The sequence below is a fragment of the Hyla sarda genome, chromosome 1 (genome assembly GCF_029499605.1).
Source record: "Hyla sarda isolate aHylSar1 chromosome 1, aHylSar1.hap1, whole genome shotgun sequence".
NCBI classification, from domain to species: Eukaryota; Metazoa; Chordata; class Amphibia; order Anura; family Hylidae; genus Hyla; species Hyla sarda.
In genome coordinates this window covers 133,975,708-133,987,090 of record NC_079189.1, presented here as the reverse complement: position 1 = coordinate 133,987,090, position 11,383 = coordinate 133,975,708, and the positions used below count along the sequence as shown (strand labels likewise).

Sequence of the window (11,383 nt, the reverse complement as noted above, 5' to 3'; positions counted from 1 at the left end):
GTATCGTGCATTGGGGTCCATTAGCGATGAGAGTATAGTAACAGGCAAGGATCTATGAAATGCCAGTGAAACACCCTTCGTCCTTGCCTTAGGATTTGCACTATGCAACCATTGGGAGTAATATCTATCAGGAATACGGGGAAGGTGATCGATCTTAAAGTGGGTCTCTTGCAATGCTAAGATCTGAACTTTCTGTCTGTGCAGGTAATATAGTGTCTGTGCCCTCTTTTCCGGGGTATTGAATCCCTAAACATTGAGTGAGGCTATTTTTATCTCAGCTGCCATGGAGATGAGAGATCATGGAGCCACACTTACCACATGCTCTGGAGGTCACCGGGGTGTCCGACCCACGAGGCCGAGATGCACTGTGTAGAAAAAGTCTGCTGAAGACAAGAAAGGAAAAGTAAATGAGGGAAAAGGAGGGGAGCAAGAAGCGGAAAAGCAACCACACAGACATGGGAGCAAAGGGACTATGAGACACGGCCATAAGGGCCAGCACTATCGTCGGAGCCAGTACGGTAACCTGTAACCTAGTGGGGGATACGCGGAAGGCATGCCAGGAAACAAACCGCTTCAAGGCAAGCCAAAATTGAGTAGGTGGTAAGAAACCTAGTTATAAACTAAGGTAAGAGATGCAAGGGCCAATAGACACGACAAGGAAGTCTCCACATCCATATGGGTGGGAAGACGCTAAGTAGGGAGGGCTAATTGAAAAAGAAAGGGGGTTAAGTCACCCCATGACTATTGATGGGCGGGAGGCAGTAAGCTTTGCGTAAGAGTGCAGCACACAATCAGTGAGTGGGGAAATTAAGTGAGAACATAAACTGAGAATTAGCTTCTGAATTGAGGGGTAGTGATATCTATGGTATATAACAGGTATAACCCTGACAACAACAAAACACAGTAGGGTAATGTAAAAGGAAAGACATTGCTACTGTCAACGAGCTGTTCCACGTGAGACAATCCCAGGGCAAACTGGTCTGGAGGGGATCAACTCACTGGAACAGTATGCAAGGAGGAAAGATATACTTAGAGTCCAGTTTAGAGTCAAGTCTTCTTCCTCTGTCTCTGTGGCAGTGGTTTCGAGAGGGGAGCTGCGTCGGAACCCTCCGTGTGAGTGCGGTGGGGAGGCGTCTTCAGGGGAGGTAGCGGAGATAGGCGGAACATGTCGATCCAGTCAGGTAGCTGCACAGGAGGGAGATGGAAGGTCATCAGGAACCCCTGTAGTTCCTCTGTCTGCGAAGGACAGCTGTTGTCTGTCCATGTCTTGCAATTACAGAAAATGGGAACCCCCATCTATTGGTGATTTGAGCATTCAGGAGCAATTGCAGTAGAGGTCGCAGGGTCGCTCTAAGTTTGAGGGATCGGTGCGACAGGTCAGGATACAGCTGGACTTCCGCACCATTGTATGCGATTTTCTTCAGAGAGCGTGCTTTGTGCATCATCTCTTCCTTTTGTTCGGCCTTTTGGCTAAGATCAAGTGTAGTATCTGTTCTTATCAGTTTTCATGCTGGTGGGGATGGGTGCTGCATGGAGGATGCAGGTGTACCAGGGCTTTCCGGGGCTGGTTCTGAGGAATCAGCTCGACAGCTGCCCCGATGTGACCTGTTCCCTCCGGGTCTCGCCATGAGGCTGAGAGGGTCTAGAGCCGAGGTACTTTTGTGCCTCGGGGAGTGGTGACCCCGAGGTGCCGAAACTCACTGGGAGGATGGGCTCACTGAGTTGAAGCACGGGCACCATAATCTCTTCACCTTGTGGCACTCACCTCTTGATTCCCGGCCTTCTGGCTAGGATCAGAGAAATTTTTATAGAGCCGGCCGGATGTCCGGGCAGTATATCTGCACACATTCACTTATTTATTTATTTTTGTCTCACTGTGTCACTTGTTGTGTGTTCACAGGATTGGTCAGGATGCGGTAGCCCTTCTGAGTGTCCCTCCTGGCAGTCTAGGGGAGGTGTGTGTGGCCATTAGGTTCCGCACCTCCCTGCAAACACCCCGGGTACCCCTGCTTTGGCAGGGTACCTACCGTTATCGGCTCTGCGGGCAGATACCTTGGCTAACGCCAAGGGGGATGCCGGGAGCATTTGTGGTCCCCTAGTAGCTTCGGCGAAAAGGGACATCGAACCTGGAACCTCGCAGGTACCTTTTGGTCCGGAGGCGAAGGGTAAGGTTTGTTGGGGGGCCTCTCTCCTATCGGAGAAGGGCTTGCGATAGACCGCATCCTTTGTGGACGTTTTTTTAGTGTAACACGTTTGCACTTTTTCTTGCACTTTGGGTGAATCGAGAGCACGTTCCTCGGCTTTAGATAAAAAAAATCTCTTCCTTTTGTTGAAAATGGCGTACTCTACAAATAACATCTCGAGGGCACCTGGGATCTGGATTTTTAGCCTTGAGAGCCCTGTGAGCTCTATCTAATTCAATTTGGTTATCAAGCGGTTTTTGGAGAACCTTGTTAAAGAGCTTTTGTAGGCACTGAGCAAGCTCCTGAGGCGGAACAGATTCTGGGAGTCCCTTGATCCTAATATTATTTTGTCTGTTCCGATTATCTATATCGTCCAGATGCTCTATGGTAGCAGCTTGTTGGTCGGAGAGCGACTGTGTGACTTTTTGCAGTGCTTGTACTTGAGATGAAACCGCAGATCGAAAAACCTCAAGGTCCTGCACCTTGGCCTTTAATTCAGAAACATCGGTTTTGACCGGCTGGAGGTCCTGTTGCCACGCTGATTTTAAGTCAGATGCCATAGAGAGTAGGTCATTTTTGGAAGGTAAGAATTCTAACAAAGCCTGCAATTCTGGAAAGTTCTTCAAGGTGTTAGCAGCCATTTCAGGAGATGGCAGTACAGGATCGGGGAATGCCTGCAGAGGTTCATGGGGGACCACCGAAGCTACTCTTGGCTTTCGTGCAGAGGAGTGATGCATGTCACTCCTAGTATGTTTCTGTGAGTCATCTGAAGATGATTTTTGGGTATCATGGTCTCGAGGGGCAGTATACTTCTTTGGGGTCTTAAATAGCTTCTTCTTAGCTGGGGGGCTATCTTCCCAGAAACCTGGTGTGTCACTGCCCTCCGAGGAATCCTGTGAACTCCTAGCAGTCTGGGAGTCATCAGAGTCCATAGTAACCGCCCAGTCAGTAACTTTTTGCGCAGGTGGTACCTGGTCCACATGTACCTGCTCAGTATTAGCAATAACTACAGAAGGTGGATAGGTAGCCGGTGGGGTACAAGTCCCTGCACTGTTGGGGGAGGGAGGATGAAGTACAGAACTGGAGGCTGTGGTATTCTCATAGGGCGCAGGAGATGTTCTGGAGTGTCCACTATACATTAAAACTTGACACACATCACCCCCCCCCCCCCCCCCCCGAAGTTTCACCAGAAGATGTGGCTTTATCAAGGACTAAAGGGTCAATGGTCATTGACCCTTTAGTCCTTGATAAAGCCACAGCTTGTGGTGAAACGTCGGGGAGTTGGGGGGGGGGGTGATGTGTGTCAGGTTTTAATCTATAGTGGACACTCCAGAACATTGTCGTGGACTGCAGCCACAACAAGATAAGCAAATAAGCATTTAGTGACGTGCAGTACAAAAGATCAATACTGGCTGGAGATATGTCCATTTCATTTTAACTCTTATTTTTGGCAAGATTAAAAGTTATGTTTTAGGTTTCAGTTAATAGTGGGTGGTAAACCAGGGTTTCAGTGATCACTCAGTGATCAATTGTGATTAAATAATTTGTGGAAATTAACCCTCCACCCACAGGTCCAGTTTCTATAAATTATCCTGCAGATACGAAGCGCACTCCACTGATGGAGCTGGCCACTGACGTAAATATACGTCCGTGGTTGTTAAGGGGTTAAGGTCATAATGGGCTTGGGCCTTAAGGGGTTAATGCCTCACATATTTTCCACCAAAACTTTGTTGCAATCACAAATGCCTATTCGTTGCATTGCTATTTCCTAATGGCAGTGTATTCTTTTAGCAGGAAAATGCTCCTTCCTCACTGTAAAAATTGATCAGGAATGGTCGGAAGAACATGATAAAGAGTTCAAAGTATTGACTGAGCCTTTAAATTCCGTACATCTCAATTTAACCAAGCATTTGAGCAATGTGGTAAAATAACTGTTCTGCTCCATGGATTCCTCATATGATAATTTAGAGAACCTACAACATCTGCTGCTCATATTTTGATGCAGGATACCACAGGACATGCTTTTGTGGAGACCATGCCTTGACAGACAGAGCTGTTTTGGTGGTACAAGAGGGATCTTTTGAGTCTAAAGCAGATGTCTTTAATGTTACTGCTCATAGACATAAGGCACTATTACATGGGAAGACCCAATGGTGAGCTGAAAAATGAGCAAACTCCCATTAATTGGCTGATAACTGGGATCAGGAGACCCTATAAATAATTTTATATAATTATAAATAATTTTATCGCCAGCACATCTCACCATGTAAACAGTAGATGTGCTGCCAACAATAATGTAATTGAATGGCTGCATGAACAGTGATCATTTGTATGGCCCAGAACTGACAATATTTGTACGGTGTAAAGGCCACTCTCAATGATCGCCATAAGTTGATAAGCGCTCATATTAGGATGTCATTTGCCCATGTGTCCATGTAAAAGGAGCCTTCAATTGGCTAGAAAATTGTTGTCAGACATGAATTATGCAACAGTCACTGTATTTGTTAGCAACTGGTATTGCACGACAAAAAAGATGATGCCGCCCTAGGCTTATAGCTATGCCTCTTTACTGAGAAAACTCTGTGATTACACATATCATCTGCATATTGCAGGCAATGTAAATGTTACATCCTTGCCAAACTGTTTGCATAATGGAGATAACCCACTCAATTGCCTACAGTTCTAAGTAGCATTGCTTATGGAGAATAAGTTCCTACAGATCTACGCATCAGTGGCTTCCTATTGTTAATGTGGCCAGATGTGATATTTACAAAGTTGCCTGGTAAATGACTTCTTAGCATAGCAAAATATGACAATATGTTCACAGCTTTGAATGGAATAGAAATATACTTTTCATTTATAGCAATATCTGACCAACCAAAACTGACCCAGGAGGGCCCTGTCAAGTGTTGAGTATTTTGCAAAAGCAGAACAAATATAAGCATACTGGTAAATAAGCACCCGTCACAGTCAGATTGGACAGTTCAAGAGTGTCACAGAGTGTTTCCTGCAGGATGGAGATAAGATTGATTGGTTAGACTAATTTTTATGTTTCTTCAGGCTTTAAGCAATGAACGAAGCATACAAATCAGATGACAGCACATAAAGTTAGAAGTAAATCTCTAATGGTGGTTGCTTTCAATTTATCACATCATTAGTGAGTAGTGATTAAATAATTTACTTGACTGCCATAAACCGGAGCACTTCGCATGAATACCATAGGGTGAATTGTGAATGCAGGATGATAAGAAAACCTAGTACCGTCAGTGTTAGAAATTTTTTTTTTTAAATGTTTTAAATGTTTCAAATCACTAGACTATTGAAATGTTGTTTGATTAATCTGAGAAATAGTGTCTGGTATTTCAGGTAACTATAAAAATGCAAATAAGTTAAAAAGCAGGTAGACAAGGCTAGGGAAATGTATCAATGTCAATGTCTTATTTTGTAAATGTATTGTTGCTTTAGAGAATAGGTCTTTCTCTACACCAACAATAAATGTATTAAGAGAAATATGAGGCTATGTGCAGACTACATCTGGATTGAAGTGTCTGGTTTTCACATGTAAAGCTCCCTTTGGCCTCTGTTGGGTTGCTATGTCAGTATATCTGTTTACACTACTGAATGAGAAAATGCAGCATACTGTACTGTAGGCTTGAATGTTGTATGTACACTTATAGTATTACAATATATATTTCTATTTATATATTATTAAAAAAGTAATAAACCATATAAGTTGATAGGTACAAGTGATCTGCAGGTAGAATTGAGATATCAGGCACAGGCCAGACACAGGAACATAGGAACAGAATGCAGATCAGAGGTTTTTGCTTGTAAAAACTACATGTTTTGGCCCAGTACAGGAGATATTACCCTGTGCCCACGCTGTCCTGTCAGGCAGCCTCCTTCAGTCTCCCCAGGGCCCTTTGCACCTGTTTCCTCCCTGTACATATGTTCTGCAGTGTATTGTATTATAAAATGTGTTGTATCTTTAAGAGTTATGTCATGTGATTGTTACCCAGGAGGTACCAGTGACCAGGTAATCCCAAGAGTGACCTATGGGCTCCCTGCTAGTCTCCCCCATATAAGTCCTGGGGGGAGCTAGCTTCTTTCTTCTTGCTCTCTTTCCTTATAAGTCTTTGCTGAGGTTGCAGTTACAGTCATGCCTAGTGTGTGTACAGAGTGTTGGAGGCCACAAAGTCAAGTCCTGCAGCCACCATCAAGTCAAGTAAGCTAAAGTCACAGCTTCATGAGTCAAGTCAAGTCAGTCCCTATCATCTGTCAAGTCAGCGTGGTCTACATTCAATTGTCCAGTCCTACTACAAGTCCCAGCAAGCCCTTTAGGTCTCTGCATCACTGGTCACCTCCTTGGGCCCTGGCTGAACTGTATAGACTTTACCAACTGTCTACCCTCAGTAAAGCTACCGTTGTCCGTAACTTGGCGTCTGAGACTTTATTGCCCCCGTGCCTAGCCCAGGATCCAGCGATATACCTTCGGGTGGTTTTAGGCTAAACCACGCCCTGGCATCATGAATAAAAGGGGTTAATACAAGGCCTCCGGCTCTGCCACTATCTGTCAAGCACCCGCTGCAGCGCAGGCTCTGCAAACACCAACGATTGTCAGTATTAAGTCTCCGGTGTCAGTACCGGCTAGCATTAACCCATTATTACCTGCAAGTCTGGTCGCAAGACGGATTACAACTGAGTGCCTGCAAAATAGTGGGGGAGCATCCATTAGAGTACTTCCATCATTCAAGTCCCATCAGTCAAGTCCAAGCCGCCGCAGCATTTCAGCAATCATCTTCAAGGGGAAAGCACCTTATTCTTCTTAAAGCGACAGCGCACTCAAAACACAAAAAGATGTCAGAACCCAGCTCTCCCGATCAATGTTAGTGGTCCAAAACCCCAACTTGTCCTTCCCCACTTTCAAAAGACTGTCTGTCCAAGTGATTGAGTCCGGGACTGAGTTAGAGGAAGCTTGTGTGCCCCTTACATCTGGTCCAGAGCAACTAGGGGCAGTAGCCAGATCTATACCACCTCTGTCACCAGCCCCGCCCCAGTGTCCTCTACTTTACCAGTCACTCCAGCCTCAGATTTACAGAGAGTTAGGCAGTTCATTGAACAACTGACTAAGGCTGTGAAGGAGCTTCCCACCCAGGCCGCTCCCCTGACCGTGAACCGCCCCTGCCTAGAAAACCTGCACTTGCTCCTGCTCCCCACAATTTCAATTATCTTAATCCTCTGTCCAATAGACCCTCGGGGACTTAAAGACCCTTTTGCACTTACTGTAACAAATCAGGACTTTGGAAAATGCAGTGCTAGGATTTAAATGTATTTCCCCTGAGGTCGTGGACCGGCCCTCAGGAAAACAGTCATCAGGCCCAATCCTCGAACAACCTAAATCAAGACTCTCACTTTATGTCGCCTCCTGCCCCTTTGTAAAAATTATTGTAGAAGTTGTACCGTTGGAGGCATTGATAGATACAGGGTCACAAGTATCTACTATACCTAAAAGTGTTTTCTATCAGCTAAGGATGCTAGTTTGTTGTGTGAATCTGAGGATGCTAACTTCAGAGTAGTTGCGGGTAATGGGCAACCAGTCCACAGACATGGATACTGGGAGCCAACCATTCAGTTGGGAAAGCATGTACTTACCAGGCAAGGAGTGATAGTAACTAATGTGTCAGATCTGCTGAGTTTATTTTAGGGATAACCATTATGAAGAATTGTTTTGCTGAAATATTAGATGCCTTGCATGCCTCTCTTCCTCATCTGTCCCCTTCAGGCCAGAGGGCTGTGCAGCACCACTTGAAAGTCCTACAGGCGGAACAGAAGTTTGCCAACAAGCAAGGTGAAATCTGCAGAGTACAAGTTCAAGACATCAGGTCGGTGACCTTACAACCTAACACAGAGACCATCATCTGGTGTCATGCACGTCCTGGAATTAAGAATAGGGACTATCAAGCCCTGCTGGAACCTATGCAATTGGAAGATCATCCTCTTGTTTAATCTGCGAGAAGTCTTGTCACTGTCACCAACAGGAAAGTCCCGGTGTGGTTAGTAAACATGTCTGATTCTGCTACTGTCTTGCCCAAATACACTCCTGTAGCCCAGCTGTACCTCCTAGAGTCTAAAAACATTGTGACAGAACGTCTGGTGGCCCAACAGCATGCAACTCAAGTGGCTGAAGGATCCGGTACAAGTTGTCCTGAGCCCAGTGGGACCAAGTCAGCGGAATCATTAATGTTGCCAAGAGGTACCATGAGGCTTTCAGCAAGCACCCCACAGACTTCGGGCAGACTTTAATGATCCAGCACAGTATCCTCACAGGTAACAGCCCGCCTATCAAGGAAAGACACTGCCCAGTCGCACCAGGCATGTATCAGACTGTCAAGAAGATGCTGGCCGAAATGAAAGAGGCAGATGTGATCCAATAGGGTTACTTCTCCTAGTCAAGAAATAGGAACCATATGCTTCTGTGTCGACTACAGAAAATGGAACAATGTCCCACACAAGGACGCTTATCCATTGCCAAGGATCGAGGAGTCATTCACTGCCCTTGGGTCGACTGCTTACTTCTTCATCCTAGACTTAACCAGTGGATATTGAAAGTGCCCATGGCCAAGGAGGATTGGAAGAAGACCGCCTTCGTGACTCCTATGTGACTGTTTGAGTTTAAAAGTATGCCGTTCAGGCTGTGCAACACCCCTGCTATGTTCCAGGTTTTGATGGAAAGGTGCCTGGGCCATCTGAATTTTCAAAGTGTCCTATTGTACCTGGACGATGTCATTGTGTATTCCAAGCCCTACCAGGAACACCTCAGTCATCTGTTAGACATCTTCCAAGTCCTGATCAAGCATGGGCTGAAGATCAAGCCATTAAAATGTCATCTGCTTAAACCTCAGGTTCACTACTTGGGTCATGTTGTCAGCGCTGAGGGAGTCCAGCCCAATCCTGAAAAGGTGAAAGTTGTCAAGAACTGGCCTACCCAGCGCACAGTGAAAGATGTCAGGAGCTTCCTGGAATTTGCTGGTTACCATCGCTGCTTCATTCCCACTTCGCCCAGATTGCAGAACCCCTCTCAGCACTCTTACGGGGTATGGCGAAGGAGAGCTTCAATGGAAGACTTCCTATTGAATGGCCCAAAGAGCAAGAGACAGCATTCCGAGCTCTTAAACATCTGCTGACAGAACCCCCCATCTTGGCGTATCCAGACTGCAATCAGACGTTCTGGCTATATACTGATGCCAGTTTTGAGGGTCTGGGAGCTGTCCTGTCCCAAGTCCAAGAGGGGCTAGAGAGAGTGATTGGCTATGCCAGTCGTCACCTGCGAGGGGCAGAGAAGAACAATGTAAATTACAGCTCATTTAATTTTGAACTTCACCCTGGTATGGGCTGACACGCCCTTTACTGTCTATATGGATAATAACCCTTTGGCCCACCTAAACATTGCCAAGTTGGGTGCCAACGAACAGTGTTGGGCTTCAAGATTAGCCAATTACAGTTTCACCATCTAGTACAGAAGCAGCAAGTCGAATGTCAATGCCGACATACTGTCTAAGATGACCCCTGGCAAAGAATCCATTGTCAAAGACGTGGGGGAAGACATGGAGATGCCCCCATTTTACCAACAGTTTGTGAACCAGAATGTTGTGGCCGCCCTCATGGACGGTAAATCCAGGTTCGAAAAGGTTAAAGAAGACCTATACACCTTGAAGACTCTTCAAGACGAAAGTCGAGTCATGGGGGATCTGTTGGACTACTTTCTGGTGAAAAAGGTACCAACCCGTCTACGCCGGGCTCAGTGTGACTACAGGCTGAAATGTCTGTGGCGACTGAGGAAGCGACTGTACACAAGGGACTGTTGTACTGAAATTCTTTGAATCCGGTCTCTGGTGATCGACTTAATCAGATTCTGGTTCCCTAAAGAGATGCGGCGATGGTCCTCAACGCATACCTTGATCAGTCGGGACATTTTGGAGTCCACAAGACCGAAGCTACTGTGAGGTGAAGATTCTATTGGATCGGAATGCGGAGCAGCATTGAGAAATTGACAGTGAATGTGCAGTCGGTAATCTCACCAAGAATGTGCGCAAGGATGCAAGAGCCCCCCTCCATTCCATCCAGAGTGAAAGGTCTAACCAGTTGGTCATGCTAGATCATGTCAAATTGTCTCATACATCTAAGAAGTGTACTATTTTGTACCTGTTATTCTGTCAAGGGCCTACATACTGTTAAAGACCAGGCAACAGTAATCACCGGCTGGTGTTGTACTCAGATACTTTTTTAAGTGTACTCAAGCGCATTTTTCTGCCCTCATAAGTGCATACCCCATACCCACATCTAAGTAGTGTACTATTTTGTACCTGTTAATCTGTCAAGGGCCTAGATACTGTGAAAGTCCAGGCAAAAGAATTCACCAGCTGGAGTTGTACTCAGATACTTTTTTAAGTGTACTCTAGCGCATTTTTATGCCCTCATAAGTGCATACCACACACGTACATCTAAGTAGTGTACTATTTTGTACCTGTTGATCGCTCAAGGGCCTAGATACTGTGAATGGGCAGTCAAAAATATACACCTACTGCTGTTCTAGACAAATACTGTTTTAAGCGGAGTGAAGCCTATTGTACTCCCCTCATATACGCACTAAGTATGTCAGGCAGAGAAATGTCAGGACGTGCACAGATGAGTGGCAGATGCCTAAATTCATTAGGCAGAGGTCGTAGCAGACTAGGGGCGAGTGGCAGCAGGAGTCGCAGAGAGAGGCCTGAGCTCCCAGGATCAGCTAACGGTCATGTCTCCACCAGCAACCTATCTGACGTCATCGATTGGTTTACACGGTCATCCACTTCCTCACAAGTGACATCTGATACCCCCAGTCAACAGTCCGTGGGTTCCTCAGACACAGCCCTCAGTTGGCACGGCCCGGAGCAGTCCCTGTCCTTCCATTGCCTCTGTCTTATGCTGTTCCCTCCCCTAAAGAAGTATCTTATGCTGTGGGTTCAGCTCCACTATTCAGAGAGAATGATCTAGTAGAGGACAGTCAGCAGCTACTGCCCAGCCAAGAAGTGGAGGAGACATCTGCTGCTTTCCCCATTAGGTGGGAAATTAGTGAAGAGGACATGGGAGGTGGTGTTGCCAGGGCTCAGGGTTCTGAAGCAGACACTGCTGAGGAACCTGAGGAGGACACCAGTGATGTG

General features: G+C 46.0%; 1 pseudogene; it reads left to right on the top strand.

Moving 5' to 3' along the window:
• The first annotated feature begins 1,447 nt into the window (after window positions 1-1,447).
• On the top strand, window positions 1,448-1,610 carry LOC130344994 (U2 spliceosomal RNA; annotated as a pseudogene).
• The last annotated feature ends 9,773 nt before the right edge of the window (window positions 1,611-11,383 follow it).